Source organism: Mixophyes fleayi, chromosome 9 (assembly GCF_038048845.1).
Source record: "Mixophyes fleayi isolate aMixFle1 chromosome 9, aMixFle1.hap1, whole genome shotgun sequence".
Classification (NCBI taxonomy): Eukaryota; Metazoa; Chordata; class Amphibia; order Anura; family Limnodynastidae; genus Mixophyes; species Mixophyes fleayi.
The window spans coordinates 104,972,358-104,981,378 of NC_134410.1; positions in this window are offsets into that span (position 1 = coordinate 104,972,358).

Sequence of the window (9,021 nt, forward strand, 5' to 3'; positions counted from 1 at the left end):
TGTGTCCAGAGATCTCTGACACGTTGGTCAGATGTATAAGCCCCGATGTCATCCTCATGGGTGGAACCACCACTGATATATCATACAGAATTCTTCATAGATCTGTGCAGGCCGGTGATGTGCCCAATGTAGTCTGTCCAGTTAGTTCTTTGGCAGTTTGGGCTCAGTTGTCCTTTCAGCCACTTTATAATCATATGGCCACAGTTGTAGAATTCTGGGAGGTGATGTTGGGTGCAGAAGTTATCCCCACATCTGTACTGGAAGCTTGATGTCAGCAGATTCCCTTCCACAGCGGTTTGATGCTTTCTTCTCATCCCCCACATTAGATGTTATGGGGGAGAATAAGGGAGCAGCGCCCACTCTGCTCTCCCCACAGCCACTAAGTCTCATTCTCTCCCCGAGACCATGATCGGTCACACTGGTCTTTCTTCATGTCATTAATCAGGGGCAGTACCGGGAGTGCTCTGTAGGATGGCTCTGTGCTTTGTACATTCCTGGAAATTTTTCAGATCTGCTCAATGTTGAGGAACACTATGCAACTCCTGTGACGGTAGCATGATGGTGCAGCCATGGCTGGCCGTGGAACTTTGGGTGGCCGTGGAACCATGGGTGGAGTTGAAACCATGGTTGGTCTTGTTGTCATCTTGCTTGTGTTCAGAGAGATGACATTATCTGAGATGTTGGCCAGATGTAGAAGCCACCACTGATACAGAATGCTTCCTAGATCATTGCAGGGCGGTGGTGTGCCCAGTGCAGTCTGTCCAGTGCAGTCTGTCCAATTAGATTTTTGGCAGCTTGGGCTGAGATGTTCTTCCAGCCACTTTAAAATCATATGGACAGCTGTGGGATTCTGGTAGGCGATGTTTGGTGCAGAAATTATCCCCACATCTGCACTGGAAGCTGCTGGCCAACCCGGTCTTTCTGCCGCACAAGTGGCACCGCTTAGATGTTCTCTTCTCATTCCCCACAGATGTTATGGGGGGGAATAAGGGAGCAGCGCCCACTCTGCTCTTCCCACAGCCACTCATTCTCTCCCCGAGACCATGATTGGTCTTACACTGGTCTCTCTGTTGGCCATTAATCGGGGGGAGTACCGGGAGTGGACTGTGGGAAGGCTCTGTGCCATGCAGATTACCGGGAGGCTTGATGGTCTGCACAATGTCAGGAAGCACTCTGTAACTCCTCCCACGGTAACACGATGGGGCTGCAGTGGGAGGCCGTGGGATCGTGGGCGGCCGTGGAACCGTGGGCGGCCGTGGAGCCAAGGGTGGCCGTGAAACCATGGGTGGTGGTGGTGTCTTCTTGTTGGTATCCAGAGAGATGGAGTCATCTCTGAGACGGTGGTCAGATGTTGAAGCCTCATGGGCGGAACCACCACTCAGAGACTCTGATGAGGAAGTCTCCCTCTCTCTGGGCACCACCACCTTAGCTGAGGGGGCCACTTCGGATGTCTTACGTGGCACTTGGATGTTAACTCTCCGTTGCCTCAGTGGACCACCCCTCATGGCCACCACCAGCTTCAGGATGGAACCATTGGTGATCCTGTATTCATTGAGGCAACAGAGGTCCCTCAGCTCCACATCGCTCCAGATTAGATGTTGATTATATCTGGGGATGCCTTCCATGGTCTCGATTCTGGCTTTCACTCCGGCCACTGTCTCAAATGGGGAGACATAGATGTAAAAGCTCCCTCCCGTAAGTGGTTCAATGACCACTTCGATGGTCTCGAAGAAGGGAGCATGTCTAAACAGTGACCGGAGTCCTTCATCTCTGTCCGACATTGTATGCACGCGCAAGTCTCTGGTACCCGATAAGGGTGTAAACTGGAGGGTCACACAGTTCCTAGGGGAGGACTGCTGTAATACTCTAGCTCAAGTCTATCGCCTGTCCGTGAGAGGACCAATGAGTGGCAGTCTCAGTGGCTGTGTCTTTTATAAGTCAGGGCGGCCTCCTGTCACCGCCTACGTCACAATGCCCTATTATTATGGTGTAGGGACACCGCCCAGCCCATGCCCCGCCCACGCCCCGCCCACGAGGATGTGCAGTGGCAGTGCCGTGATGTCACTAGAATTGTATTGAAGCTGTTGTGTCCTTTTAGTTACTTAAATATGGAGAAAATATATTTTATTCCTGTTTCCCCAATTACCCATTATTCCCTCAACTCCTGTGTTTATCTTACTACGATTTTAAATTAAAACAGGTTTGCGCTTCACTTCCCTAGACATTAATCCTCATCGGGTTAATATATTCTAACTAGAATGTTGTTTATTTAACATTTTAATTTTTTTTTTTTAGTTTTGCTATTCTTTAATAAACTTAAGCCACATCCAATTATAATATGAAGCAATGGGTTTAGCCGTCAGTATCTTTACAATAAAACGATTGATCGTTTGAAGCCGACCAGTTGTTTCATTTTGTTATATTACTGGACTCTGTTATTTTAAGAATGTTTTAAAATATTTAAAAATAAGTTGTTACTAAATAAGGAGTTACCTTTTGTAAATTGATATCATCAAGTGCTTAGTGACCGCGATCCAACCTATTCATGAACCTCAACAATTGTTTTCTACAGAGAAAAAAATTCACACAGCTGAACTTTATGTTACTTTCAAGGAATCGGATTAATTCACCCTGATTATGAGCAGGACTCGATCTATTCAAATTGTACAACTAATATTTCTGTATGAATAATCATGTTCTATTCAAACTAATTGATGAGCACCTTAATCTAAAATCTTATCATTTAGATAAATTTTTAATATCATAGTTAGAGGTAATAATGCAGAATTTCGATTTGTATATTAAACTGAGAATGAGCTGAAAGACTATGGCGCTGGGATCATTGTTAGATCAAATGATTTAATATAAATTGCCAATCAATTAACGCAGCTGTACTAGGAGACTGTATCCTCCAAAAAACTAACAACACATCCGCCTTCCTCATATTCATCTAATCTATATTCTTCTTTACCTAAATTCGTATTAGTTGAACACATGATTAGATTTAGGATTAGATATCTAACTATACCGTTCCAGCAACAGATTCCACACAGGAACGGCAATCTCCCATGGATGTCTATGTTCACAGGCTTAGTTATGTTACCTCCGGAGTTTTAATCCTTTTCAGAAATATTTATCTGTATTTTCCAGCCACGAATGTCATAATACATTCACAATTGATAATGTATGTATATGTATATATATATATATATATATATATATATATATATATATATATATATATATATACTATATAAATGCCTAGTGGCGTGTGTGAAAAAAACTCTGCACCCATTTCAAACCTATTCAGTTATTTTTCCATCCTACACTGGTAGGGCAACGGGTCTGGGGAAGAGAAATCAACATGCACAGATCTTTCCTGATCAGGATGCAGCCACTGGGACTTCTGCAAAGAGGCTCCACATAGGGATGTATCAATTTTCCTTGAAATCTTGTATCAATTGTCCTTGTAGGGATTCCCCACCATACTCGGGTCTCCCTATACAGAACCACTGATCAGCATCGCTCGTCTGGAAACAAGGAAGAAATACACAAGGACGAACAAACAGCAAAGACAGGGACCACTCACCTGAAACATCCTGTTTCTTTGACTGCTGTGTATTCATCTTCTTAGTGTCTGTGGAGGCAAACAGAACAAACTCTCCCCACTTGGCTGACTGGTCCTAATCTCGTGTTAGTGTATCCCACCCACTATAGTCTAGTTACAACATGGCTCTAGCAACTGCACTGGGTCTATGTGTAACACGGCAGCAGACTAGGTGTAGAGCAATATCCCTGACCAGACCCAACTTGCTGTAATATACCATGGAGTGGATGGGGAAAACAGCAGCACACAGCAATAAACTGACAATACATACATAACAGTCCAACACAGTACAATTGGACTACAGGGTGCATGTCCCTTTTTCTTAGATGTGGCCAATTTGACAGGAATATTGCAGTAACAATGGGGTTTAAGTTGATATGCACGTATCTCCAAATAGGACTTAACAGTAGGAGGCACAATCCCTGGTGTCTAGTGATGATAAGGTAGCAGGCTTACTACCTAAGTTGTCCCCATTAGTGTCTGTAAAAGGTGGGCATGGGCTCTAAGTATAACTGTCCCCACCTGAATCTAAGCCTAGTAATATGCTGCACAGGCTTCAAAGCCTGAAAAACTGTGTGCAAGGGAAAACTATGAATTAGGACTAAATACCCTAATAGCTACAGTCTTTGTGCCCAACTAATTGCTCCCTGGGCCTAGTGTCCGAAAATATCTCTACAGGCCTTGAGGTCAAAAGTGGTGTCATAAAAAAAAAAAGAAATCATACTTACCTGCTCCGTTCAGGAAACAGATCTTAACCCTACTACTTCCAATTCTTCCAGTGCTTCCAGCTGACGGGGCCTCTTTTCCTGTTCAACGCTTCACTTGATGGAAGAGGCTCTGGTCTTTTCAGTCTGCACCATCAGTCTGCTTCTCATAATTGAAGAAGATCCCACCTTCTCGCCGTCTGGCGCCTTTCTGATTCTTGTGTCTCCACCTGATCTACTCAGATCATCACAGGGCTGGTGATGAGCCTCAATTCGCTCATCATCCTGGCCATTGATTGGCTGACAGTTTATCTGTTCAGATTCGCTGTGACTGCTCTGGGAATACTGCATTATATTTCCACCTCCTTTTTCCGTTGTGGTCCCCACAATTAACTTATCCTTCCCAACTGCTGAGTCCAAGGTTCGCTTAAAGATATATCCCAAAAGGCACCTGCCCGAACCTCTTTGGTAGTGCCTTCCCATACAGAACCCAATTCAGACCGTCACCTTTCCCACCAAAAGTAGGTACTCAGAGAGTCTCTTCCGTGGCATGTGCCAGAACCTCACAGTAGTCGGGCACCTATCCTGTAGCTCTTGTCTCCTCTTTGGAGGGTGGCCACATCCAGCACACACCAGAGAAACTTTTCTCTTTTAAGTATTTCTTCAGCAGATATTTCCACTCGGGCCTATATTCTCAGGTACCACCAGGCTGACCTATTCACATGCTCATGGTTGAAGCATGTTGCAGAAGAGGTTCTTCTCAGTTGTACCTTCTTCTTCAGGGATCATCTCCTCTACAGGATTAATCATCCAATCATCCCCTGTATCCAGTGTCTTCCATCTCCCCAGTCTCTGGCTGCTGCAGACTAGGGTATCCTTGTCTGTAATCTTGTCCAAGTGGGTTGATCACCTGAAATCCAGTAACCAGCAGGTTCCTCTAATCCTTCCCACTAAATTCCAGCATAATGTGAGACCACTCTTCAAAGCCTTCTTCTTCATGCCTGCTCTCCTTTTTGCTTTAGCAATGCTCTCTGCAGACACTCAGTCAGCTCCTCCATCGTTATCACCATGCTGGGTCACTTGTATTCCGGCATGATCCACAGGTTGGACGTTGCCAAGCTTATTACGTCTTTAGGCCACATCCCTACTATACAATATCAATTTAGGCCAATGAGAGCAGGGTGCGGGGCCAGGGTGACATGGGTAGCCCCAACCCCACCCACTTCACCAATGATGCAGGCAGGATTCGGGAGGTTGCCCTGCTCTCGGGAGTACGGGTGAGCTCTCAAAAATTGGGGAGTCTCCCGGATATCCTGGGATAATAGGCAACTATGGATTTTACTTCATTTGTTTATTTATGGCAGCACAGTGGCCTAGTGGTTAGCACTTCTGCCTCACAGCAATGGGGTCATGAGTTCGATTCCCAGCCATAGCCTTATCTGTGTGGAGTTTGTATGTTCTTCCTGTGTTTGCGTGGGTTTCCTCCGGGTGCTCCGGTTTCCTCCCACACACCAAAAATATACAGGTAGATTAATTGGCTGCTATCAAAATTGACCCTCGTCTCTCCCTCTCTGTCTGTCTGTGTGTGTGTTAGGGAATTTAGACTGTAAGTTCCAATGGGGCAGGGACTGATGTGAGTGAGTTCTCTGTACAGCGCTGCAGAATTAGTGGCACTATATAAATAAATGATGATGATGATTTGAATGGGATTAGAAAATCAGTAAGCGTGGACATCAACAATTTGATTTCCTACACACTGTATGGATGGTTGGTGCATAAAGATCCATATTAAGTATACGACCAAAGGGCTCACTGGGCTGGGGGGCAGGGGAGACATCTGCCTTCCCCCCAACTTTGTCCCATAATGGGCTATCTTGGACTGGGTTACTCTCATTTTTTTATTTAAAATGTTCCTAATAGGCTGCTAAGCTGAGTCTAGCTGCCGGGGGTAAATTTGCCAGCCCCTGTAGAGAACCTATAACTAGCACCTCCAGAGCATCCGTTAAAAAGCACGTCTCCGCTCCTACAAGCTCATTTAATGATCTTATCTCACAACTAATATTCTGGCTTTTGCATGTGTGTGCAATGCAAGAGTATGACTGCACCAAGTCTGCATTTAGCAAAAAATTACACAATTCACCCAGCTCCTTCCATGAGAAGATGGAAATGATCACGTTGTAAGCCCTGCTATGTCGATGTGCAAATCTACTCACTTCCCATAACGAGGAGATGTAGTTGCACACAAGAAGTGTGATGACACAACACGTCAGTTGTGCTGTTTTTTTTTTTGTTTTTTTTTTGCATTTTTATAATTTACGATTTCGGTCTCTTAATTATGGCTGCTATAGCATCTAAAATTCCAGCAGTGTTAGAACTACCTATGAAATCATATCTACCTTTAGTACGTACTTTGCATTACTTAACGCTTAGTATTTCCTAAAATGAATCTCTTTCATCAGGGTTTGATTAGTTAAATATCAAGTTACACCAAATTTATAGTGAGGAGATGTAATTTGTCTTTGAAATGCATTCTAATGTATATTTATTTTATTTAAAGGGATGTCCTAAGAGGGGTTTCTTGAGCTCAAGTGATAAATAAAAAATGGGAAAAGTGTGTTTTAAAATATTTTTTCCCGTGACTAATTTTGGGCTTTATTTGGTGTGAGGGGTAAATCCATCTAGAAGATGCAATTTTGCACCTTTGTAAACCATGATGCATTTCACAGAGATAAATTTAGCGCAACCCTAAATTGCAGTGTGAAAATAAAGTTGGCCAGTATTTGTGTGCTACATGCAAAAGCATCCAGTATGTTCCCTGCATGCAAAATAAAATTGCATTTGCACCCCTTGCTTCACAACAGCACCTTTAGCTAGATTTGCTTTATTTATTCTGGATTTCTTTAAACTATGTGGCAAATGCTGTTAAAGATACACTGATAAATGGGGGATACTAAATGTCATGCATGAACCACGAAATATGTGGGCATACAACACATGTCTATTTGCGCAAATGTTCTTAACTTTCTGTACATTGCCTATGTTCATCCACCCCATCCCACCCACTCTCCACCGTTCAAGTCGTAGGCAGTCAGAGGGGTTATTTCGGACATGAATTGCATGCAATTGCATTCATTGGTGCAAGGTCCGTTCCTGAGCATGCACAGAGCTATTTCACACAAGAGACGGCACAAATAGGGACTTACATCTGAAGATAAATCAGGTCCACAAGTTTTCCCACTCAGGTAGTGTATATTGTTAGGCAGCACCACAGCTCAGTCAGTAAATTCTGGGATAGAAACCTCCTCTGTCTATGAAATACTATGAAGATATTAATCTACAACTCACACCACACTAACCAATCACACATAGGGCTGGATTTACTAAGCTGCGGGTTTGAAAAAGTGGGGATGTTGCCTATAGCAACCAATCAGATTCTAGCTATCATTTTGTAGAAGGTACTAAATAAATGAAAGCAAGACTCTGATTGGTTGCTATAGTCAACATCTCCACTTTTTCAAACCCGCAGCTTAGTAAATCTAGCCCATAGTCTTTAAGTATAGTGGATATCTTAGTGCAGATACACCATTTAGACTTCCTCTCGCTATTAATTCTCTCCACTCTCCTACAATTCACCATAGTTAGGAGACCCCCTCTCTGACTAGGGACTTGCTTTGAATGCTCACTGCAGCAAGAAATCCCATTGATCAACCGAAATTTCTCTGGTGCTGGTCACAGTTAAAACTTTCCCCACATTCAGGGCTGAATTGTAATCTCTTTCTGTGAGATTCTCACTGCCTCTGGCATCTCTGGTCTGTGGGAGCTCATTCTCTCCCTGCATGTGGACTCACTTCTACAGGGCCATTAATGACTGATTCTGTGTGTCTCTCAGACCTCAAACATTCTTTATCCCCATTCTATCGCTCTCAAGTGGAGCCACAGATTGTACGCTATGATTGTAAGAGCAGGGCCCTCTTACCTCTCTGTCTGTATATATTACCCAGTATTATTTTGTTCCCTATTGTAAAACGCTACAGAATTTACTGGCACTATATAAATTTTGATAATGATGATGAGACTCCTCCCTCTGTTATAGTATTGGGGACACTGTGTTGCCTTATTTGCCCCTTTCCCTGGCAGGAAGGGCTGCTGGGAATTGTAGTTTTCACAGCTCCAGTGGCACCATTTTGAAGGCCCTTCAATGCTGAGCCAGCTCCTGGCAGCTACGGAGTTTACATATGTGTTTAGTGACACTCTGGTCTTGAACCCGAATCTAGCACTTACCACTTGTTATGTCAATCCATTCATTCTTTTAAAAATTGAGTTTATATAACCCAGTAAATTTGACAGATACACTTATTTTAAGTGCTCTAAGCTCTCTGATTCCTGTTAAGATAAATAGTATGGTGGAGCCTCCAGAAATGGTATTTACTACGATGATAGTATTTTCAAGGTGATAACGGGCTCCCTAGCGGATGCACTTAAATTTTAATCTTCCATTATTCAGTCATTGTTGCAACTGCACTTTAAAGTGCTAAATCTCTTTATGCCACATTGTACGTCACGATGGTTATTATTTTTTTTAATTTTTATTTTTTTGTCTTTATGCTTGCTTTGTTTGTATGTTCTTAAAAACGTATAAAACGCCTAAGGCGTCATAAAGTGTAATTCAGATCTTATAATATCTCCATTTTTGCAAAACCACTTTAGAAA